This window comes from Panulirus ornatus, chromosome 50, assembly GCF_036320965.1.
Source record: "Panulirus ornatus isolate Po-2019 chromosome 50, ASM3632096v1, whole genome shotgun sequence".
Classification (NCBI taxonomy): domain Eukaryota; kingdom Metazoa; phylum Arthropoda; class Malacostraca; order Decapoda; family Palinuridae; genus Panulirus; species Panulirus ornatus.
In genome coordinates this window covers 1,448,895-1,461,025 of record NC_092273.1, presented here as the reverse complement: position 1 = coordinate 1,461,025, position 12,131 = coordinate 1,448,895, and the positions used below count along the sequence as shown (strand labels likewise).

Below are 12,131 nucleotides of genomic sequence, written 5' to 3'. Positions count from 1 at the left end.
AGAAAACTTGTCAGATGAACCGATGAATCATAGGACAAGGAAGAAGAGGAAAGAACCATTGATGAGATAAGAAATAACCCAGACTACTTTTGATAAAGTGCAAGACTTAATTGTGCCCCTTAAGAATAGATGAGAGTGCACTTTTACAACTGACTAATTGGAGATGGTTGAGACTGTAAAAATGCAATATTAATTGGTATTCAGTGACCAAAAAACATGAAATTGGAACTCACCACTCCTCTCAATAAAGGGGGGAAGCAATGCAATTCCAAAAGAATACCAACCAATAGCACTGACAGTGCATGTTATGAAAATCTTTGGGAGATTCCTTATAGCCATATTGACCGACATTGTGGAACTGAACAGTCTTCTTAACCCTGTGATAACGTGAATTCATGGTAGGAAGATCTTACCTTTTTCAGTTGCTTCACTTTGATAAGATTGCATGGGCTTTGGAAAACAAACAAGATGCTAATGTGGTATACTGAGACTTTGCTAGAGCATTTTTGCCATGGCAACATAGCACTTAAAATGTGGAAGATAAGAATAACCAGTAAAACTGGAAAATGGATCTGCAACATTTTAACTAAAATGTAAACTAGACTATTTCAGTTCCCCTGTGATACAAAGTTCATTCCCCTGAGGAACTGTACTTGCACCTTTCCTGTCCCTCATTCTTTACATGACAGAAATGCAAAAACAAATCACGTTCTCATGCCATTGTTTGCAGATGGCACATGGATGAGTACGAAAATCTTGTCAGTATTATTTGAGTCTGAAGTCATGCTATGTGGGTGAGAGTGGGATGTTTTGTTTGTTTCTGTTGTGGAATGGTTTTTCACAGAGTTTAGATGCTAAGGATAGCAGTGATGTAGAGTTGTAGGAGGTGGGGGAGTTAGGTGCTTTGGAGGCTTCGTAATGGTATGAAGTTGGCAAGTTTGGGATTTTTACATGGTGTCAGGACCTGTAACACGAGACTTCTTTAAATTTCTTTAATGAAGTGATTTGTATTAATGGGGGTGAAGGGTGATTGGGCATTTGTTTCTAGATAGATTTTGTTTAGGTTTTCCATACTTTCTTGTATAGGGCTGTAGTTTGTTTGTGGCTGATTTTTCAGTAGTGTCTCATTAGTATGTTTGTGTTATTTGGGAGAAGGGATGTCATTGAAATGGGTCAGGATTGCTTTATATGTGGAGGCCAGATTGGTGCAGTCAGTGTGGATATTCATTATTTTGCACCAGAGTTGGTTGCTCTGGGTCTTGTGGTCCATTTTGTGGAAGAAGGAATGCCGGTTTTCAATTTGTCTTTCAGTGATTAGGGTATTGATGTTATTAAGAGTTTAGATCACTTTTTTGGTTTCTTCTGATTGTGAGGGAGTTCTTTCAAAGCTGGTTTCTTTTTTCATGAGGTGTGTAACATGTGGGTTAGGTTTAGTTATATTTCATTCTATGTCCCTATGGTATGTACTTTTTGCTGGCTTAGTTGGAGATGATGAAGTGAGAAAAAAACATTATTTAGGAATGGGAAATTATCTGTACTGAAGTTTGGAGCTTTGTATCCATGTGCTGTGTGAAGGCTGGCCACTTTGCTCTCCTGTAAGATGGAGTTGCTCTTCATAGAAATATAGAAGACTGTTATATATGACCTTGTTTCCATAAAACTAAGATGTTTGCCAGTAGAAAGGCTTCTTCTTTTGCAAGTAGTCATTCATTTGCTATTTGATTATCTTTTTCAATGTTGACAAACCACACTTGTTCTTAAGACTGGCCTTTCACTCAGTGCTGTTTCCCCAATTCCCTTTCTACAATAAGCACAATATTTGACCTCTTTCACATCTTTGGAACTGCACCTATCACTGATGACTTAATGAACATTTCAAGTGGTCTGGCAAGTGCACATTCTTACTGCATGTGTGGGGAGACTTTATCAGGACCATGGGCTTATATGGGTCATGTTATTTTGATATCCTGGTTATGTCATTTCTGTTGATTACTTTTATGTTCCAAAACTTTATCCCCCATCCACCATGGTAATGCTGTTGAATTGTTGTCCTGCACCATGCAGACATTCTTAAACTGATCATTCAACCCACCTATTTCATTGTTCTCTCAAACTATTCGCCATTTCCCGTGTTAGCAAGGTAGCGTTAAGAACAAAGGACTGGGGCCTTTGAGGGAACATCCTCACCTGGCCCCCTTCTCTGTTCCTTCTTTTGGAAAATTAAAAAAAACGAGAGGGGAGGGTTTCCAGCCCCCCGCCCCCTCCCCTTTTAGTCGCCTTGATTAGTTGCTCTTTCAACAGGAGTTTGTTGCTGATGAACTTATGTAAAAGGTTTGGATTGTCTTTTGCTTTTCCCACAATGCTGCTTTCAAAGTCTTTGCTCCTCCCTCCTTACTTTGCAATACTTATACCCTACTCTCATGTATCTTTCATATATTGTCTGGCTTCATTGCCTTTTATATATCCTCTCCATATTACATCCTTGAGCTCCCTCTCATTTTATGACATTTCTCATTGAACCATATCTCTTTCTTCATTTTGATCCTCCTCCCCTATTGGTCATCAGAGGTACCCATGTTCTGACCCATCCAATGAATATTTTACAAAATCATCTGCAACACTGTCCCATACTTTTATTATAGAGCCCTCTCCTACAATCAGTATTCTCATAGAACTCGATCAGTTCCATGTTGCTCTTACTTCACTGTATTACCTGTGGTTCATGTGTCCTCTTTAATCCTTCTTTTGCATCCTTCATCTTTGTACATTAAAAAACAGGCACTACATGATCACTCTTTCCAATAGGAGCATCATACTTCATGTATTCTTTTTCCATGCTACAGTGAGCAAATACAAGGTCTAGTAGAGGTAGCATATTATCTTCCCTAGTTCTTGTATACTTTTTTTACAGGTTGACACAGGAAGTTCCCCTTTATACTTTCAAGAAATTTTTTGTCTCCATGACTCTACATCTCCCAGAAATTGAAATCCCCCATAATCAATATTTTACTATGTCCTAGAAGGGAGCGTCTTGTTGCTTCCTTCACCACCTGTATTGTTCTTCATTTTTTTCCATGTACATCTGGTATACATTGTTATAGTTCTTCGGAGTATTTAAGTTAGTAAATAAGGTTGGATTCACATTATCTGGTAATTATTTGAAGTACAACAATGTTATTCAGACATGTTGAGTTCAGCCTATTATCACCATCCTGTCGAGTGCATCTTCACCTTGATAGAAAAGAAAAAAGCATAGCTAGTTCTTGCCTCTGTGTACTAGAGGTTAGGGTGTAGTTCCTCCCTCTGACCAGATCTGACGCCTCCTATTTTTTGCTTTTTGCCGGTTCTTGGATGTCTCTCTCGCATCCCTTGGCCTGTCATTCCTTAGAGACACTTTTGAACTCTCCCTTTCTGGTAAGTTTACTTTCCTGTTTAAGTACCTCATAGACACATTTCCATGTCAGATCTTGCCCTAAATAGCCTTCCACCAGTGTCTCATCTCTGTTCCCCCATTCTCCTTTTTTAATTTTTTTGGTTGCTTCTATTAAATCCATTGTCTAGAGCAATTCCTGGACCTTCTGTCCTTCTTTGGTTACTCTTTCCTCATAGTCTGGTGGGCAATCATCCTCCAGCCCCAGACTGTTATTGACTTTTACTTGTGTGCCACACCCTGCATGACCTCCCTTATCTGGTTAGTGACCCAACTTATTTTTTGCTATCTCTTACAGTCTTGCTATACCCTCCTCCTTATCTTTTCCTTTATCAGATTCTGTACTTTTGTCGTTGCACAGCTGTTGTTGACAAAACTTGCATTTTTAAATCTTCTAATATGCGACTTGCTTTCTTAAATGACCTGTCTCTGACTGCATCTGCTGCCTCCTCAATGACCCTGTATAATATATCATTTTGCCTCAATGCTCCAAGATTTCTAGGTTTATGTTTGTCAGTTATTTAAACTTTTTTGGCTGAGCAGTCATCTTTCATTCTGAAGACCTTTTTTAGTTTTTTCATTTTCTGCCTGTGTATTCTGCTGAGTGCATCTTCCAGATTTTGAAATTTACTACACTGTCATGTTGCATACTTTTATTTCTTTCCGGCATTTCTTACCGTTCCTAGCACAGACCTCTAGCTTCCTCATTTTGCTCAGTGGATCCCCTTATGATACCTTTTTGCATTTTTCATGGTCCCTGGCAGTGCCCTTAATGTTTTTTCTTTGTCTTTCAAGTGGTTTACTCATAAAAGAAACTTCTTCACTACCACATTATCAAAAAAGTGTGAGTACTCCATTGCACCCATGGTGTTATCATTCTCCCTTGGGATACCCTCAGAATCAAAGTCAATCATTTCATCTTCCTATCTACTCCCATATTGTTTAAATTTCCCTTGAATTTGATATTTTTGTTCTTCAGTTTGCCCTCAGCCTACATACCTATCACATACTGATTGACTTGGGGCTTATGGAAACAAGCTTTTTCTGGTTCAGTCTGTTCTACCTGTTCTGCCTTAGGGAACCTTGTAAATTGATAGAATAAAGAAAATTTTATTGAATTTAGGCAGCCTCTCGAATGAAAATACACAGTTGAGATATCACTAATATAACAGAACTGGGATGTCATGATAGTGATTAGGTAACTAATTTTGTAAAAGGGCTTTAAGATCAAGGTGGGTCTGGATATATCATGATTTTTGGGAGGTATCCTTGTTTGTGGCCTTACTGAGAAACCTTTTCATGGAGATCAACTGCATTGACCCCTGGTATTCCTCCAACATATCACTTAATAGTAATTTATTTTAGGTGGTATGATCAAGTTTGGGTAGCCCTGGGGTTGCCACCTTTGGGTCACATGAACCTTGGTGTGCTATAAGATGACTTTTAAGGCAATGTGTCTTCTACCTTACTTTATCCTCTTTTTAAAAAAGTGCTTCTGTAATCCTCATTTTCCATGTCCTCAAAGTTTGAGTGACAGTTTGACTCTGAAGAGAAATCTGACTTTTGAATTATGAAAAACTTCTCTCCAGGTTAGTGTCCCATAAAGATTGATAAGTGAACCCAAGCCAAGTCAGTAGGCCATCAGCATTGAATGAGTGTGATTGGGAAGGGGAGAAAGGCATTTTATTCACCAGAAGGCAGGGGTTCATAGGTTTCTAACCTCAAGGGAACTTAGAGATTCTATCAAAGTTCAAGGGACACTACCCCAAAAAGAAAGAGTTTTTCATGCTTTCAAACTTATATAATTGGATATATTTATTTTTGGATATATTTATTTAGGCATGTACAGAGCATCAGATTGGGGAAGAGCAGTGTGGTTTCAGAAGTGGTAGAGGATGTGTGGATCAGGTGTTTGCTTTGAAGAATGTATGTGAGAAATACTTAGAAAAGCAAATGGATTTGTATGTAGCATTTATGGATCTGGAGAAGGCATATGATAGAGTTGATAGAGATGCTCTGTGGAAGGTATTAAGAATATATGGTGTGGGAGGAAAGTTGTTAGAAGCAGTGAAAAGTTTTTATCGAGGATGTAAGGCATGTGTACGTGTAGGAAGAGAGGAAAGTGATTGGTTCTCAGTGAATGTAGGTTTGCGGCAGGGGTGTGTGATGTCTCCATGGTTGTTTAATTTGTTTATGGATGGGGTTGTTAGGGAGGTGAATGCAAGAGTTTTGGAAAGAGGGGCAAGTATGAAGTCTGTTGGGGATGAGAGAGCTTGGGAAGAGAGTCAGTTGTTGTTCGCTGATGATACAGCGCTGGTGGCTGATTCATGTGAGAAACTGCAGAAGCTGGTGACTGAGTTTGGTAAAGTGTGTGAAAGAAGAAAGTTAAGAGTAAATGTGAATAAGAGCAAGGTTATTAGGTACAGTAGTGTTGAGGGTCAAGTCAATTGGGAGGTGAGTTTGAATGGAGGAAAACTGGAGGAAGTGAAGTGTTTTAGATATCTGGGAGTGGATCTGTCAGCGGATGGAAACATGGAAGTGGAAGTGGATCATAGGGTGGGGGAGGGGGCGAAAATTCTGGGAGCCTTGAAGAATGTGTGGAAGTCGAGAACATTATCTCGGAAAGCAAAAATGGGTATGTTTGAAGGAATAGTGGTTCCAACAATGTTGTATGGTTGCGAGGCGTGGACTATGGATAGAGTTGTGCGCAGGAGGATGGATGTGCTGGAAATGAGATGTTTGAGGACAATGTGTGGTGTGAGTTGGTTTGATTGAGTAAGTAACGTAAGGGTAAGAGAGATGTGTGGAAATAAAAAGAGCGTGGTTGAGAGAGCAGAAGAGGGTGTTTTGAAATGGTTTGGTCACATGGAGAGAATGAGTGAGGAAAGATTGACCAAGAGGATATATGTGTCGGAGGTGGAGGGAACGAGGAGAAGAGGGAGACCAAATTGGAGGTGGAAAGATGGAGTGAAAAAGATTTTGTGTGATCGGGGCCTGAACATGCAGGAGGGTGAAAGAAGGGCAAGGAATAGAGTGAATTGGAGCGATGTGGTATACCGGGGTTGACGTGCTGTCAGTGGATTGAATCAAGGCATGTGAAGCGTCTGGGGTAAACCATGGAAAGCTGTGTAGGTATGTATATTGCGTGTGTGGACGTATGTATATACATGTGTATGGGGGTGGGTTGGGCCATTTCTTTCGTCTGTTTCCTTGCGCTACCTCGCAAACGCGGGAGACAGCGACAAAGCAAAAAAAAAAAAAGAATATTTATTTTTTTATGCAAATAGTATTATTTATATTTTTGGTTATGCTACACTGTTTGGATCCTCCTGAAAATATGTTATTGATTATATTTTTTATTATGCAGCAGTGTTTGTGATCTTAGGGAAAATTGAAGATATATTAAAACTTATATTATTGGTTATGCAGCAGTGTTTGTGATCCTAGAGAAAACGGAAGATATTTTAAAACTTATTGGTTATATTTTTGGTTATGCAGCAGTGTTTGTGATCCCAGTGATAATCAATTAAGATATATCTTAATCTACTTATGTTCATTTTCATATGACATGTGCTTGTTTATTGTTGTTTCACTTTTATCTTTGTCTTGTAAGATTTATATAATTTTTACCTTTTCAGGCCTGGAGTTAGGAATTCTTGTTAATGACTGCATTGTCCTTCTGAAGAATGGGAGGAATTCAAGAAGAATCACGTTGTCCACACTCTATGGGCCAAACTCCCATCTCATTATTTCAGTTAAACACATTTCAAGTAGTTGTTTGCCAACAAAACAACTCTGTACAGACATGATTAACTAGTATGAACTAGGCAAATCATGTGATCCATCATTCACCTGTCTCTGTTGTGGAATTCCATGGTTAGAAAAATCATGTGGGAAATGGGTTCATTCCCAGAAAAGCGTGAAAAGAGAGCTAACAATGAATTCCATAATGAGTGCCAGCAATACTTGAGTCAGTGCACCTCCAGCATTACTTGAGTTCACGCTGCCAGGATAGTAAGCATTATGGCCCATGTTCCTGAAGCCACTGCTTGAGCATTGTTACTATCCTTTGCCAGCCAGCTGCAAATGGGAATTGATTTTCCACCCCAAATCAGGTATCAGTGTGTAGTGGCCAGGTGGTGTGATTAGGAGTTTGGGCCGTGATGTAAGACCTGTGATTCACTTAGAAAGAAGTTAGAATGACTAGTGTAGAAAGTTATTTCGTGTAAAGCAAGTGCAACTTCTTGGGATACTTATTAGAAATGAAATGTATTTCATGTTTTGTTACTTGAACTACATTGTGAGAAACCTTAGAAATGATGATGAAAATTTTCAATATAAGGTAAATGACACATGATAGAAAAATTTTTGAATCTTGTGATCTACTTCTGCATCATCACGATTAGTGCTCTAAATTATTTTTCATTTCGGGAAGTGTCTGAATGTGAATATTTACATTATTTATTTACTTTTTTATGTGTTATTTACAGGAGCCTGCTTGTAGAAATGAGTTCTAAGGTATAGAGAATGAAGACAGGCTGTTTCTTCTCTTGTTTCTTATCTAAACAGCAACTGCCAATATAAAACATTTACTCTTGTTTTTTATTGAGATGACTGCCAACATTATACACTTATTCTTGTTTCTTATGTTGACAAAATCTGCCAAAGTTGTGCAATTATTCTTCTTTCTAATCTTGACAACTGCCAACATTATACGTTTATTCATGTTTCTTGACAGCAATTGCCAGCTTTATACAATTACTCTTGTTTTTATCATGACAACTGCCAACATTATGCATTAGCTCATGTCTTATCTTGATAATTGCCAACATTATACATTTATTCGTTTCTTATCTTGACAGCAACTGCCAACATTATATATTTATTCTTGTTTCTTGACAACAACTGTCAACATTATAAATTCACTTTTGTTTTTTATCTTGACTGCCGACATTATACATTTACTCTTGTTTCTTATCTTGACAGCAACTGCCAACCTTATACATTTACTTTTGCTTTTTAACAACAGCTGCCAACATTATACATTTACTGCTGTTTCTGATTTTGACAACAGCTGCCAACATTATACATTTACTCTTGTTTCTGATCTTGACCACTGCCAACATTATATATTTACTTTTGTTTCTTATCTTGACAACTGCTAACATTATACATTTGCTCTTGTTTCTTATCTTGACAACAATTGCCAACATTTGCTCCTCAGCAGTGTATACAAATCTGCCTCTATTGATTTATCATAATTCTTTACTTTTCTCTGTAGTTACCTATCCTTCCCAAAACCTATTTTCACACAATTGAGTCAGTGTGGCCACTCTCATTGCAGTCTTTAGCTGTGTTCGACATCTACAGTAGTAGAAGAAAGTTGATAGAAATCTTACAGATTGGCAAAGAGCAATGAGCTCTCTTAATGAACCTGTACCTTTCAGACAGAGGGTAGGTAATATATAGGAAGTTCATTGTCGAACACAGCCCTACTGATCCTCGTGGCTACTGTCAACCACAATTCACCCAGCATAGTTAAGTAGACTCTGAAAAGTTGACTTCCATACACTCATGTTCATTGCAAGTATTTTGCAAGATATACATAAGATATAAGGATTATTAATTCAGTTGGTAAACAGTGATGAATAAATCTCTTGTTCCACAGTTTTTTTACGCTGAAAGCACTTGTAAATATTATTTCCCACTATGTGAATGAGAAACAAATAACTTATTTTCTGATATACTGTATTACTGAAATAGAAAGCATTACACCTCAATAATAATTAGTAACATTTTCTTGTACTTGCCATTTAAAAAAGGATTTAAGAGCTTCAAAATATAAATTAGACTCCATTCTAATTATGCCTTTAACAAGATTTGCTGCCTGAGTCCTTAGATTCCACTTAATTGATATCCCTCTTTTTTCCTGTGAGATAGCTAAGAGAAATATTGGTAAAGTGGTATTTAATGTTAATCAGCTTATTGGCTCAAATTTCCTTCATGAGCCCAAGAGTCGTATTCACAAGTTGTGCTGCTCAGTAAAAAGACTATGTATGTGTATGTGTGTCTCTGAAATATTTATTTACATGTATTACACCAAAAAATACATGTATCTGTTTATTTGTACTTATTGGTTGAACAACACACACACACACACACACACACACACACACACACACACACTTCATGCAGCCAGCATATGAAAGATACAGGAGAGCAAGGAAAGAGTATTGCAAAGTAAGGAGGGAGGAGTAAAGAGATTTTAAGAAAAAGCCTTTTGGAAAAAGCAAAGGACTGACCAAAATTTTTGCATTTGGGTTATTAGGAACAAACTTGGTGAAAGAGTAACTAATCAGGCTGAGGGACTCTGAGGGAAGAATTCTCGAGGATGATGAGGAAATATGTGAGGAATTGAACGATAAGTTTAAAAGTGTTAACACTGTAGAGGACAATAATACACTAGCATTACCAAGTTTGGAGGGGGATGAAGCCTTTGAAAATATAATAGTGAACAGAAGTGACATAAATCAGGCTATTAAAACAACTTGACTCATATATAGCACATGCTCCTAATGAAGTCTGCCCATACATGCAGAAAGAATGTGGAGAGGCACATATTAGACTACTAGCAACAATGTTCGGTAATTCATTCTTGGATGGTGTACTTCCAAAGATGCGGAAGTAGGCAAATGTTGTGCTAGTATTTAAGAAAAGAAATCTAGAAACTGCACTGCACTACAAGCCAGTCTCATTAACAAGTGTAGTTTGCAAAACATTGGGAAAGATAATCAGAAAGTAAATGAATGACACAGTTGCAAAAGAGAAACTTTCCTGCTCGGAGACAGCATGATTTTAGGGGAAGAGGTCATGCATAATTAATCCTCTAGTCTTCAATGACAGAGTGAGCTCTATCTTAAACTGTGCTCTTGAGCTACCAGAAAGCCTGCGATGTGATTCTTCATTGGAGATTGACTAAGAAAGCTAGATCTATGGGATGAATAAGGGCTAGGCTCCTTTGTTGGAAGGAAGCAAAGATCACAGATAAAAGGTTCTCCTCAAAATGGGATGGGATTACAAGTGGTGTGACCCCCCTTTGAGGGAGTTTCAAGTGGAACAGGTATCAGAGATATAGATTATAGATAGTGACACAGGGCTTGGTCTTGGGCCCATTGCCATTGTTAGTGTGTGTAAATGACTTGCTTAGTGGACTGGAATCATATCTAAACATGTTTGTGGATGATGCCAAGATCATAAAGGAAGTAAAGAATGGTGATAAATGCATCATCCTACAGGGGAGCCTGAACAACATCCAAAGTTGGTCAGGTAAATGGATGGTGAGTTTCAATCCAGTTAAGTGCAAGGTGATGAGAATAGGGGAAAAAAAAGGAAGGCTGTGGTGTGGTTATTGCTGAGCAGGCAATCAGTTCCAGGAATCTGCAAATGAGAGTTACAGGGGTCAACATTATGCTTAACTGATTACCTGAGCTACACATTAAGAGAATTGAGACACAATCTGTCTTCTGGCAAATATAAGAATCACATTCAGATGTATGGACAGGGACATGTTCATGTGACATGTACCAGTCTGCATTTGCAAAGTATAAGGGAGCACAGAACAAGTATAGCAAGATAAAGGAGGAACTAAGAAACTTTACTAAGAATGATTTAGACAAAGTAACTGAAAATCCAAAACTTTATCTTTAATTTGTCTGAATTGAAGTGGATAATGTAAGGATATGTGAGGAACTGAATAACAAGTTTAAAAGTGTTATTACACTGGAATACACTATAGCCCCAGCACAGTTGAAATAGAATGGAGAGAAGGTTTTGGAAATTGAAAGATCTTGAAAAATATTAAAAGAGTACTAAAAGTAGAAGTAGAAGGTTCATGGTCCTGATGAAAGTTCACCATGTGTGCTAAAGATGTGTACAGTTATGCTGGATAAACCATTTGAACTTCTGTTCAAGATGTCACCAGAGAGAGGCTCAGTGCCAAGGTATCGGAAAAGGGCAAACATCTTTCCTTTATGTATTATAGGAGACTAGGAACAGGCACTGAACTAGAGGCAGGTGTCACTAACAAGCATGGCATGTAAGGTTCAGGAAAAGATTAAGTGAAAGCAAATGGATGACTTTCTACAGAGGAGAAATTTCCTAAATGAAAGACAGCAGGGGTTTAGGGAAAGGTCGTGTGTAACTAACCTCTTAGAGTTCTACGAGAGAGTGAGTTCAATCTTGGAAAAAGAAAAGGGTGAGTAAATTATCTCTGTTTGACTGCCTGATGGCATTTAGCACTATACTGCATGGGAGAAAACTCTATGATGGATAGAAGATTACCTAAATGGGAGGGAACAAAGGACACATGTTTGTAGAGACTTTTCATCAGACAGGAATAAGGGATAAAACTGTACGATGGATAGAAAGATTACCTCATATTTAGAGGGAACAAAGGACACATGTTAGTGGTGCCTTTTCCACATGGATTAAGATGACCAGTGGAGTGCCATGAGGTTCAGTTCTGGGACCATTACTCTCCTAGATCTGTGCTAATGACTTGCTTGAATATCATACTTGAATATGTTTGCAGGTGATGCAGAGGTAATAAGGGAAGTGAAAGTGAAGAGGATTGCATCAGCTTACAAGGGGACGTAAAAGGACTCCAAATTGGTTTGAAGCATAGTTGATGAAGCGTAACCCT

General features: G+C 38.2%; 1 protein-coding gene across 5 annotated transcripts in view; it reads left to right on the top strand.

Moving 5' to 3' along the window:
- shep (alan shepard) overlaps positions 1 to 9,292 on the top strand; it is a 336,340-nt gene extending 327,048 nt beyond the window's left edge. For all 5 annotated transcript variants that reach the window (XM_071691043.1, XM_071691040.1, XM_071691045.1 and 2 more), the window contains one exon: positions 7,069 to 9,292. The gene's annotated coding sequence lies outside the window, so the exon portion shown is untranslated. The remainder of the gene's footprint in view (positions 1 to 7,068) is intronic.
- The last annotated feature ends 2,839 nt before the right edge of the window (positions 9,293 to 12,131 follow it).